We start from the raw sequence: 12,878 nt of genomic DNA, 5'->3' as shown, positions 1-12,878 counted from the left end.
TACTCTGCAGCTTCTGTACTGTTACCCACCCATTACCATTTTGAGACAGTGTCTTTCCCACAGCCAACACAGAACAGATTAAAAACGGATGGAAAAGGAGCAAATCATAAAAATCTCATAAAAATCAATATGAATCAACTTGAACCAAAAAAAAAAAAAACACTTAAATGTGGTTTATTAAATATAAGGTCTCTCCCCCGCAAAGACGTTGTTAGTTAATGAATTTATTTCTAAAAATCTGATTGATTTATTTTGTCTCACAGAAACCTGGCTACAAGAGGAATACATTGGTATAAATGAGCCAACTCCCTCTAGTTATTTAAATTTCCACATTCCCAGAACTTTGGGAAAAGGAGGGGGAGTAGCAACCATATTTCAGTCTGATTTAATAATTAGTCCCAGGCTGTCAGGGTTTAGTTTTGATCGGGCTTTTATTTACTATTTTTCAGTTCTTCCTCATTGTCTGGGTTTAGTTAGGTTCTGGCTTTATTTATGGTTAGTTTTCAGTTTCCTCCTACCCCTCTCACTAAGCCTAACTTTTTGCCTATTGCTGGATTCTTCCTGTCTCACCTCAGTCTGTAGTTTTACCTCTGCCTGTTTAGTGGACTATTTGGTAGTGATGGTGAGATGAACCCTCATAATGCATTGAACCACTTGAGCCAACTGGTTCGATAAAGGGTTCATTTCTTGATGCTTCATGTGCACACGACACCACCTACTGGCCAGGTGTATAATCACAGCCAGCTGTATCTTAACACGTGTGATGCATTGATTTTCTGTCTATTATGGCTCTTGGGAATGACTTCACAAAAGGTGTAGGAATGTATTCTCTGTGTGTAATTATTCCCAAAATAGTAGTGTCATGTGATATGGCATGTTGTGTAATAATGTTTTCCTGTGACTCTAGAAAAATGGCATGGGCTTAATTAGGCAGAGGACAGTAAAAGTGCTTGTGGAACTAGGGAGGGGGTAATGAATACGCTAATGCTTGTGTAACTTGGATAATTTCACGCATTTTTATTTAGAAACAATAATTTCTCCACAGTTTTTGGTTCCAAACAATTTCTCTTTTTTGACAATACTTCTCCAGCCTTTGAAAATACACGCTCACATGGCACAGATGATGCCGGGGTGCATAAATAAATAAGTGCAAGTTTTTACAGATTGGGGTACAGTGACCGATGATTTAGTCCAACCCCCAGTACTCCAGGGGGTTCTCCAGCCTGCTTATGTTTGCCTCTGACAGGTAGTGTTGGACCTCTATCTGCCGCGGATTCAGGCGGTGGCGCAGGGGGCGCGCGCACCCCCCTTTTGGAGACCAAAAGTATTTTTTAAAGAGCCCGAAATTTTAAACATCCTTCATAGAATTACGATTAAAAGCCAGTACCTGTCATTTAGAACGCACTGTGACGCCGGCGCGGCATAAATTGTCGTCGCAATCACCGATACTGGTGGCGGCATTTAGTGCCCAAATATGGGCAGTAATGGCGGCCTGACGTCACATCCTGTGTTGTTTCTTAGCAGAGGCACTGCGCTCACACAGGTGTGATAAACAACAATTATTTCAGATTCCCAGAGGACTTCACCATTGAAATTTTCTAGAGCTATTATTGAAGCAACAATGCCCACGTGCATGGCGGTTTGATGTTGCAATACATCGGGTAAAAGTGGAAAAAACATCTCAAAAATAAGGAGACCGCTGCCGCAGCAGACAGATTCAACTCACATCATTCCTTTTTGGTCTCCTTGCCTCAAACTGGTATGGCTGGATTTTGTCAAAAATCAGGTTGCTGTCAAGAAAGTCTTCTATATATTCCAAATCGCTCTCAGATGATGATGATAAATCCATGAAACTCCATCACTATCGCTAAATAATCACTCTCTGCCGCACCGGTCGTCGCCATGTTGGATAATAGCGCGCAGTGACGAGCATGTTCTTCTTCTTCTTCTTCTTCTTCTTCTTCTGTTGTGTTTTCTGGCAGTTTACATCCTGTGTGCATTACCGCCATCAGCTGGACGGAGATGTAATTTAGAAATATATTTTCCTATATATCTTTATATCTTAATGAAACTAAATTATATCTATACTTACACACTCACACACACATACACACTAAATCCTCCCAGCTAACTCTGTATCTTTTAAATATTTAATAAGTGCTTTAAATATTTTATCTGATTGATGCTTCCCTAATAAATCAGCCATCTTTACTGAACTCCCCAATACCTTTTCCAGTTCTTTCCTCTCTTTTATATATTTTCTACAATAAATCAAAACATGTTCTACTTCTTCGATTTCTCCACAATAAGAACAATTACCTGTTGGATGTTTCCCTATTATTTTTAAACCAGTACTTAAACTAGTATGCCCTATCCTCAACCTGTTTATCTATATTTCCTCTCTTCTATTCATTATACTATTATATCTTATGATAATATCTTTCTGTATTTTATATAAATGTCTTCCTTTTTCTTCTAAATTCCATCTCTCCTGCCATATATTATTTATTTTATCTTTAATAATTACTTTTATTTCTTTTCTACTTAGCGGGACATCATATTCAATTTCTCTTGCCTTAACTGCTTCTTTAGCTAATTTATCTACTTTTTCATTTCCTAAAATTCCTTTATGTGCTGGAACCCATGTAAATCGAATACTTATTTTTTGTTGCTTTATACCATATATTAAATAACTGACTTCATCTAGAAGATCTTGACGGCTTTCAGATTTTCCACTTTTAAAACTAGTCAGGCAAGACAATGAATCTGAACAGATAACTACATTTCTATGCTTCACCTCCAGCACCCATTGTAATGCCATAATAATTGCCAACATCTCTGCTGAAAAAATTGATAAATTATCTGTTGTTCTTCTTTTTATAGAAATTTTTTCTTTCAGAATATATACTGCTACTCCTGTTTTACCATTTTCCTGTTTTGATGCATCTGTATATATTTGTGTCATATTTTTATACCTTATAACTAAATACTGCTGCATAATTTGATACAAACCTCCACAGGACTGTTCTATTTTTTTGGTTTTTAAATTTACTGTTGACATTTCAAAAAAACCATGGAGCAATTTTAGATGTAATTACAGTATGCTATATTACTTATACCAGAATACTCTGCATAAATATTTCCTTCCCATCCAAAACTCCTTATGTGTTGGCCATATTCCCAACATTCTCTGAATATCTGTTTAGTAGGGTGATTTTCCTCACGTCCTTATAAATTTAACCAGTAATGTATTGACAGTTTCATTCTCCTTAAGTCCAGTGGCATTACTCTAGTAATCACCTGAAGAGCAGGAATTAGAGATGTTCTAAAAGCACCACAACATATTCTAAGCGCTTTGGCTTGGATTCTATCTAAATCTAATAACAAAGAATTTGCAGCTGACTTATAAACGATACATCCATAGTCCAACACATATCGAATTAAAACATCATATATTCTTTTCAAAGATGTACTAGTTGCCCCCCAGTCATTCCCTGACAAACATCTCAAAATATTAATACCTTTTTTACATTTATCAATGATCTTCTGTATATGTATCTTAAATGAAAGTTTTTCATCAAACCATACGCCGAGGTACCTTACGATATTTACCTGTTTCAATTTATGCCCATATAATATAAGATCTACTGTTGGATTAACCCTTTTCCTTGAAAAACATGCTGAGGTCAACAATGGGACAGGAAAGGTTTGTGGCTTTGCTACTTATGTATGTCCACAAGGACATTCATTTAGACATCAACAAAATCATACACACATTTGCCCAGAAGCATCCTAGAGGGTTGACATTCATAAACCCATTATCATCATCATCATAAAGTTGAAGGTGTTGTAGAAGAGAACAATATTCTTTGTCAAGTCTCACAGTTCTATTATAGGCTTATGGCTTAACTTCACCGTACATGTTCATTGGTTTAACTTACTTTAAAAAAAAATTCTCAACATGGTTTATCTTGTTAAAATGTGTTAAAAAATCCTTTGTCACTTGAACTATACCAAACTGTTCTTAAGTCCTTGGGTCTTTCTAAGTATTTTTTTTCTTAATATAGTTTATATGGTTAAAATATATTGTTAAAATACATGTATATTTTTAAAACTCTTTTGTCACTTGAACCATACCAAACTGTTCTTTAGTCCTTGGGTCTTTTTATTTCATTTTCTGTATACATATCATTTCTGGAAATAAAGAAAATCTTTGTTTGATTAATTGTTGATAAGGATAATTTTTTCTTCAAACTACTTTTTAACCTTGTGCATGCTGTAAAAAGCACGAGATTTTGACTTAAAAACCCATTTTCAATTACAATAAGGTAATCATGCTAATTCCACTTATGTTCATCCATTAAAATTATTATCAATTAAATCCTTAGATGAATAATTAGGGTAGTGTGAAAGAATAAAGATGGCATTCTTTGGTCGTTTAGCCTCACATTGTCTCGACCCCATGACCCTTGACCCCATGACCCTGAGGTGCGCACCCCCCTTTGAAAAATCCTGGATCCGCCCCTGTCTATGGTGGCATTTGCTGACACATTTTGAGTCCTCTTTGCCTCCATGAAACTAGTGTCCAATCTTTGCCAAAGTCTGCTACCTAAATGGAAACCACAGGTCATGTTAGTAAGTGTTTTAATAGGAATAAGTAATCTCAAAATGTAATATAAAAGATTAGTACCACAGGGTTCAGTCCTTGGACCAATTCTCTTTACTATATATATGCTTCCGATTGGCAAAATTATCAGACAGCATGGGGTTAATTTCCACTGTTATGCTAATGCCACTCAGTTATATTTATCCATAATTCCTGATGAATCCAATCAATTACTTCGACTACAGGCAAGTCTTGATGACATCAAAACCTGGATGACTTTAAATTGCCTGCTTTTAAATTCTGACTAGACAGAAGTTTTAATCTTTGGGCCAGAGTCCTCAAAAAATAAACTTCTTAACCAATCACTTAATCTGGATGGCATTAACTTGGCCTCTGGTAATAAAGTAAAAAATCTTGGTGTTACTTTTGACCAAGACATGTCATTTAAATCCCATATTAAACATGTTTCTAGAGTTTTCTTTTTTCACCTGCGGAATATTGCCAAAAATATTATGTCCAGGGGTGATGCTGAAAAACTAGTCCATGAATTTGTTACTTCAACGCTGGACTATTGTAATTCTTTGCTATCAGAAAGTCCACAAAATGCAGTTCAAAGTCTTCAGCTGATCCAAAATGCTGCTGCAAGAGTTCTGATGAAAATCAACAGGAGGGATCATATTTCTCCAATTTTAGCTTCCCTTCATTGGCTTCCTGTTAAATCAAGAATAGAATTTAAAATTCTTCTTCTAACGTATAAAGCCCTTAATAATCAAGCTCCATCATATATCAGAGCTCTGATTACCCCGTATGTTCCTAACAGAGCACTTCGCTCTCAGACCGCAGGTCTGCTGGTGGTTCCTAGAGTCTCTAAAAGTAGAATGGGAGGCAGATCCTTTAGCTCTCAGGCTCCTCTCCCGTGGAATCAACTCCCAGTTTTTGTTCGTGAGGCAGATACCCTGTCTACTTATAAGACTAGGCTTAAAACGTTCCTTTTTAACAAAGCTTGCAATTAGAGTGGCTTAGGTTACCCTGAGCTATCTCTATAGTTATGCTGCTATAGACCAATTCATTGTTATTGTTTTGTTCCAGGTTTTTCGCGCATGCGCGCCGGACTGGTAGGCAAAAGACGAAAACAATGGCAGACGCAAACTGACGAGTTCTCAATGTATTTTTGTTCTTTAGTTAACGTATCACAAGATCGTTATAAGAGTAAGTTGATGTTATCGGATTGCCAGATCCGTATAGCAAAAGCCTGAAAGGATGGAGTGAGTCTGTAAAATGCTGGCCGAGTGTTCCTTACGGCGACATATACCTGAAACTCATGGGAATTAGGTTGGTTTACCAAAATAATCCAATACAAGTTTAAACTGACAGAATTGTTAAAGTTAGTGTGGTGATTTCCTTTTGAGTTTATACAAATGTATACAGCAGTGCATAGAAAGTCAGAAGAATTACTATGCAAACAGTTTCCACAAGTGACAATGAATATGCTAAGTAGCTTCAACATTTCCCTGATAATATTGCTTGTATCAACATGAGCTCCTTCACACCTGCTGTGGTGCATACAGTTACCTCCAGCAAAGGAAGGAATCTACCAGAGGCAGTCAGGGTGAAATTGAGAAGACTGCATTTGTATTTGTTGTATGTATTTTTTTCAGAGTAGTGTTCTAAAACTCCATCAGGTACTTTAATATTAAAGTTTCCACCACAGTTGTTTAAACTAAGTCAGCAAGCAACTTTTTATATATACAGCAAGTTTTCCCAGACATGTTTCAAAGTGCTTCATGAATGAGTAGCCCAACAAAATACAGACCAATATAAAGCACAACAGGATCATAGTGTAATGATTAATGCTGGTGAACCTGATATTCAGTCACACAGTTACATTTTAAAAGGTTTATTGTGAGGATGAGTTGTGGCAGCTGAGGCAGGCAAGCAGAACCAGACTTGACAGATGAATAATGGCTGATGGTGCTGGCAGGGGACCAGAAGATGCAGGGAGTGATAGGCTTAGACTGAGTGATAAAGGCAGGAACTGATCATGTGCAGGCCAATGTAGACCAAGGAACCACAAGAACGGGCAGTTGGAGCTCACGGGGACACAGGCAGACTTGTGCAGCATGCAGACACAGATAACTTTCATCATAGAGTTCAGCTGGTTCAGCACACAGGAACTGGTAGAGGCAGAGCACATCACAAAAAACAAGACAAGATGAGACATTCTGGCGGTGATTGCATGACTGAGGCAGGTATAAGTAGGCATGTGAACAGTGTTATGCCATAACACCATGATAAATAATTGGTCTCAGATTGAATTCTGCTCCTGCTGCAAACATGAGAGAGAGTCATCTGGGACTGCCCTTCTCGGCAGGAGGTCAGCTGTGACCACCTCCTTACAGACAAAAGCCACAGCAACTCTGCTTCAGTCTCTTCTCCTCAGCTTTCTTCTGCAGACATCTTCAGCTCTACAGCTCTCTGAAAGCAGACAAAGAAGGCCAGCCCATGAGGGCCTGGTCGGCCCTCACCGACACACAAGCCAGCAGCTGAGGGAGATTGCCTGGACCAACCACGCTTGATTCAGGGTCTGCTAGATTCGACTGCCTGCTTCAGCAGAGGACCTGACTGAATCCGGACAAACAACATGTCCGGGCAAATACAGAGCTAAGTTGCTGTCCTAACTTCACAATCAGATGCAGGGGCAAAGATCCTGCATTCGAAACAGCTCTGTGTATTTTTCCTCAGCCTGTACAGGGAAGTGAACACCAATGAAGCTGAAGGCTGGATCTGAGGAAAACCCCTGCTCAAATCGGACTGCATCCCGGTCAAAGGACGTGGCCTCCAAGCCATCCAGACCACGCCGTTAGCCACATGCTGCTGCAAGGCTAATGCTAGCCTGCCAAGAAGAAACCAACAACTTCCTCCTTCAACGCCCCTTCCGTGAATGGCCAAACTGAACAGAACTGAAAAGGACAGGTTTGGACAGCGGGCTGAGGGTGAAGTAAAAGGTTTATTGGGAAATGTTTGTAAACCGTGGCGTTTAGAACAAAAAGGCTAACCGGTAGCTCGCGCTAGCCAAACAGGATATTAGCCTTGCTAACATCAGGTTTCGGACCTTTCAAAAGGAGTCCGTTTTAAAGCATAAAGCGTAACTGTTCTGCGCTGCCATCCTCCGATGGTGTTATGAGCCTTATTCCCGCATCAATTTGGTATATTAATGCCGGTTTTCAAAACAATTTTGATAACTATAGATCTTAACCAGGTTAGCGACGATCGCTGTAGCGCCCCCTAGCGGGCGGAGGTAGAATCACATAAACAAAGGCAAGCGATTCTGAATTAAATGATTTTACAGGACAAACGGTCCTCAGAATATTATTTTAACAAATAATGTTTTGTTCAACTTGGGCTTTGCATTGTGAATGGATTGAAATACATGGCAAATGTTTTAACTCCATTCCATGTTTTTGTTAATGAGATCTGCAGTGAACCAGGATTCACTGAAGTATTCTGATTATGACCAACCACTTTTGTTTTGTCTTTTGTTTGTTTTTGCATGTAAATAGTTCCTTAGCTTAGCTTCTTTTTATCTTCATTTTGCTTAGTAGTTTAGTTAAGTTTCACTAGCCTAGTAGAGAGGATTTGTTAATCGAAATATGGTGTTAATTCAGGTAAACAGCATTACATAGTGATGTTCTCTGGATGTTCATTTTATTTCTGATATTAAATTCTTGGACTTGAAAAGAAGTTGTCACTCCTTTATTCTGTGTGTGTGCAGGTTTTGCTGTTAAAAGATCGCTAGTGCTCGAATTCATCCCTTTCATCCATTGTCTTGATATCAGCTTAAGAGCTGATCATCACCAGACAATACTTAACAGACAGAGAGTTATTTATGAAACATTAAATACCTTTAAACAGTGTATAACTGCACAACAACAGGTGAGCAGAGTTGACTAATTAGTGCAGCAGGTGGATCTGATTAAGAGCAAGGTGTTGGCTGGAAGGAGACTGAGACTTAATAGTTCTCTTTTCAGTATAGGGAAACATGAAACACGGACTTGTAATTACTGTAATCAGATGAAAACAGTGGAACATGTCATATTAGAATAAGTAGTATTCAGAGGAATGTCAGCACTTAAGGTTGATACTAAATAGAGAGAAAACAGGATTTTTTACGATAAATCTTTTAGAAAATAAATCAATTAGATTTAAAAAAAAAATACTGGGTTATTTAATCGTATTTAAAGTAAGTATGTATGTATGTGTGTGTATGCATGTGCATATGCACACACACACATATATATATATATATATATATATATATATATATATATATATATATATATATATATATATATATATATATGTATGTATGTGAGTGTGTATAGATGTAAATTAGCACATTCGTGCATACCATTGAGGTATGTATTATTAATTTCCCTCTGAGATCATTGATGACCACACTCCAGTCTGGTAGGTGGCGGTATATGCACCTTAAGTTGGTTGCCATTCGCCAATAAAAAACAAAAGAAGAAAAGGGAGGAGACTGAGTTGATTGGATAGTGGCTGAGAGGTGAAAGGCTGAAACTAGAAAAAGTCCAAAACAAACAAACAATCCTAAATCATGGCACATGGATGCCTTCCATAAAAGCTCAAATAACTAAAAGCTTTTAGCATTTAAAATGTGTTTAGTGTATTTTTAAATGTCAACAGAGTGCAAAACAGAGAAATAGCGGCAGTGCATTCCCCAGTCTGTGCAACAGAGTTCTAATGGTGTGGGCACCCTAAGAGATTTTCATTTGATGCCCCAAGTCTACAGAAAGAGGTATATGTTTGAATTAAATCAGCAATATCTGATCCTCTGGAGTGCCAGGACCTGGACCCGGGAGTATAGGATGTGTGTGGTGAGTGTGAGAGTGTGTAAAACATTCCTTTTTTGAAGTGTGATTGAGAGAATTTGAATGCAGGGACACTAGGGTAGGAACATTTGAATGTGTACCTTGTTTTGTGTTTTTTCTTTTTGTCAGGTTGGGTTTTGGACTGCCTGGGGCATCTCAGGTTGCCACTAAGTGTGGAGCCCATCCTCCCATCCGGCTCCCCTCCGTTGACTGGCGCATTGACCTACTGGTGCATTGGTCAATGGGTGCTCGGTGTGTGCTGACTCAGAGAAAAAACAGACGCTCAATCCTGGTGGCTGCTTCATGGGGCCTGGGCTCCATGGGTCTGTTGGGGACCCGCTGGGGGACAGGGTGCCACTGGGCCCATGGCTGGATCCGCTCTAGTGTAGCTGCCTGCTGGTGGAGCCCGAGAGCTCATCACTGCAGCTCCCAGGGGCTTTGGCACTGTGGCTGCCATTGGTTTCCTGGGGCTCTCCTCTGCTCTTCCCCTGGATGGGGGAAGCAGTCATCCCAGTGTTGGTCCTTCTTGGTCTCCTTTGCTCTGGGGGGCCTTTCGGGTGCCTGGTTTTCTAGTTTCCCTGATGTCTGCTTCGGCACTCTGAAGGATGAGTCTTTGGCTCATCACAACCGCTACTGAGCATTTTTCTTATGGATAAACCTTACATATGTATGTGTGTGTGTGTGTGTGTGTGTGTGTGTGTGTGTGTGTGTGTGTGTGTGTGTATTGTGGATCCTTTAGGGCTCATGAAGTGTGCAAACCTGCTATGTACTTTTCCCTGTTCAGGATGCTCTGAAAGGGTAAAGAAAATACCTCCTGTGGTTGTTCAATGGGCTATTGGTATTAATTGATTTAAAAGGCCTGCAATATATAACAGCATATGCATTAGAAATATTGAGTATTATGGTGGAAAGGTTGATACTGTCAGGTCTTCTAAATGAGATAAACCTTAGCCAATAAGACATTTATGAAAAAAAAACATGTTTGCTCTGAATGTATAGGTAGCCAATAAAAAAAAAGGAGCTCTCACTGGAACATTTTTACCTTCACCACTACACTGAATGTATATGCCTTTTGGTATCTGGTGGAACTAAGGTCCTAAATAATATATTTCTTATATATAATATATGACAGTAATAGCACAAAACATTGCCATAAGAAAGATACACCAGAAGTGTCACTCCATTGCCTGTAATGTTCTTTCAACATGTTATGTGTCTCAATAATGGTTTAAAACTGCATGAAAACACTTTCTTACAGCAAAAATTTAATGAACTTGATTCCTAAAGTGATTAAATTATTTGATCACCTTTTCACAGAGGCAGGAGAATGGATGTTATAGTGGAAGGAATAGCAGTAATGACAGGATAAGATAGCTGCACAGATGATGAAAATGCTTTCCTGTACACTGTCAAGCTGTGTGGCAGTGGAAAGAAAATAATCATGTTATACAATTACTTTGATGCTCCCTGATAATAAAAAAAAATCTTAATGGCACATTGGCTTGAAAAACAAAGCACTCTTAATTCAGAGTATGGAAATACATTTATGTGGGTTAGGCCAGAGTGAGCACAAATATCAGTTTCGAAACTTACTGTATGTCTTTGGCATACAAATGTTATTTTTTAGGAAAAACATCTGCTTTATACACACAAATGTCAGTGAAAACATCAAGTACTGCAGGATCAGCACTGCAGTCACTGCAGCCTCGGCTCTGGGGTATTAATGTTGATTGTAGAAAGGCAGCTGGAGAAGGCAGAGGCATCATTCTTGCAGGTGGAGCCATTACCTCTACAGGCAGAAATGTCACGCTGACAGGTGGAATCTTGTTGACTGTAAGTCATCTTGCAGGAAGAAAAATATCCTCCGTGAGGTGAAACATCTTTTCCACAGTTAGACATGGCATCACAAAGAGGATGCCACTACATGGGAAGAGCCACCATCTGCATTGCATTAATCTATCACATTTTAAAGCAGGGTTTCAATCCTTCCTGTCTGTTTCCTTCACATAACTAATTTGTATTAAACCAAGAAAATACCTCCATGTAAGTCTCTTCTACACATGTTGCATCAGAATAAAATTACAGCATTTTACACTCATACCGTGTCTGTCTACAGGAGCCTACAAAATAATTCACTCTTCTTTGGCATTTTTCTGTTTTGTTGCCTCGAAACCTGGAAGTAAAAATCTACAGAACATGTGTACAACTTTGAAGATGTATGATTTTTTTTTTTTTAATCATGAACAGACAATAAATGGAACAAAATGACAAAATAATTCAGTCTGCGTAACTGTTTACCCCCTTTAAAGTCAGTATTTTGTAGAGCAAATTTTGGGGCAATACAGATGCAAGTGGCTTTGAAGCGGTCACAACGAGCTTGCCACTGGGATTTTTTGCCCATTCCTGAAAGTAAAACTGCTCCAGCTCCTTCATGTTGGATGATTTTCACCTATGAACAGCAATCTTCAAGTCGAACCACAGATATTGAATGGGCTTGTTTTCAGTATTTAACTCCTGCACCATTATAAGGGGACACAGTGGCAAAGAAGTTAGGGAGTTTGTCCTGTAACCGGCAGGTTGCCGGTTTGATCCCCCGCTTTGACTGGCTCAATTGAACAAGCAAGCCCGAATTGCTTGCTCGTGGTGGTCAGAGGGTCCCGTGGCGCCAATGTATGGCAGCCTTGCTTCTGTCAGTCTGCCCCAGGGCAGCTCACCACCATCAGGGAGTGAATGGGTGAATGACTGTAGTTAAAAAAAGCTCATTGGGGTTGTCGGAGTTGATAAAGTGCTATCCAAGTACAAACCATTTATAACCCTTGAACTTTAACACATTTTGTCACAGCAGACAAATATATTTTATTGTAATCTTATGTGAAAGATCAACACAAAGTGCTATACAATTGGAAGTAGAAAGAAAATTATGCATGATTTAAAAGATGTTTTACAAATAACGCAAATGCTGTGTGCAAAAGTATTCAGCCCCCTTTTCTCTGAGTGCAACCGATTGCCTTCAGAAGTTGCCTGATAATTGCTAATGACTGAATAGAGTCCACCTGTGTGTAATATAATCTCAGTACAAATACTGCTGCTCTGTGATGGCCTCAGAGGTTGGTAAAGAGAATATTGGGGAGCAAACAGCATCATCAGGTCCAGGAAACACATCTGACAAGTCAGGGAAAAAAGTTGTGGAGAAGTTTAAAGCAGCTTAGGCTATAAAAAGATTTCCTAACCTTTGAACAGCTCACGGTGCACTGTTCAATATATCATCCAGAAATGGAAAGAGTATGGCACAACTTTAAACCTACCAAGACAAGGACATCCACATAAATGTACAGGCTGAACAAGTAGAGCACTGATCAGAGATGCAGCCAAGAGGCCCA

This window comes from Fundulus heteroclitus, chromosome 21, assembly GCF_011125445.2.
Source record: "Fundulus heteroclitus isolate FHET01 chromosome 21, MU-UCD_Fhet_4.1, whole genome shotgun sequence".
Classification (NCBI taxonomy): domain Eukaryota; kingdom Metazoa; phylum Chordata; class Actinopteri; order Cyprinodontiformes; family Fundulidae; genus Fundulus; species Fundulus heteroclitus.
This window is presented reverse-complemented; position numbering follows the sequence as displayed.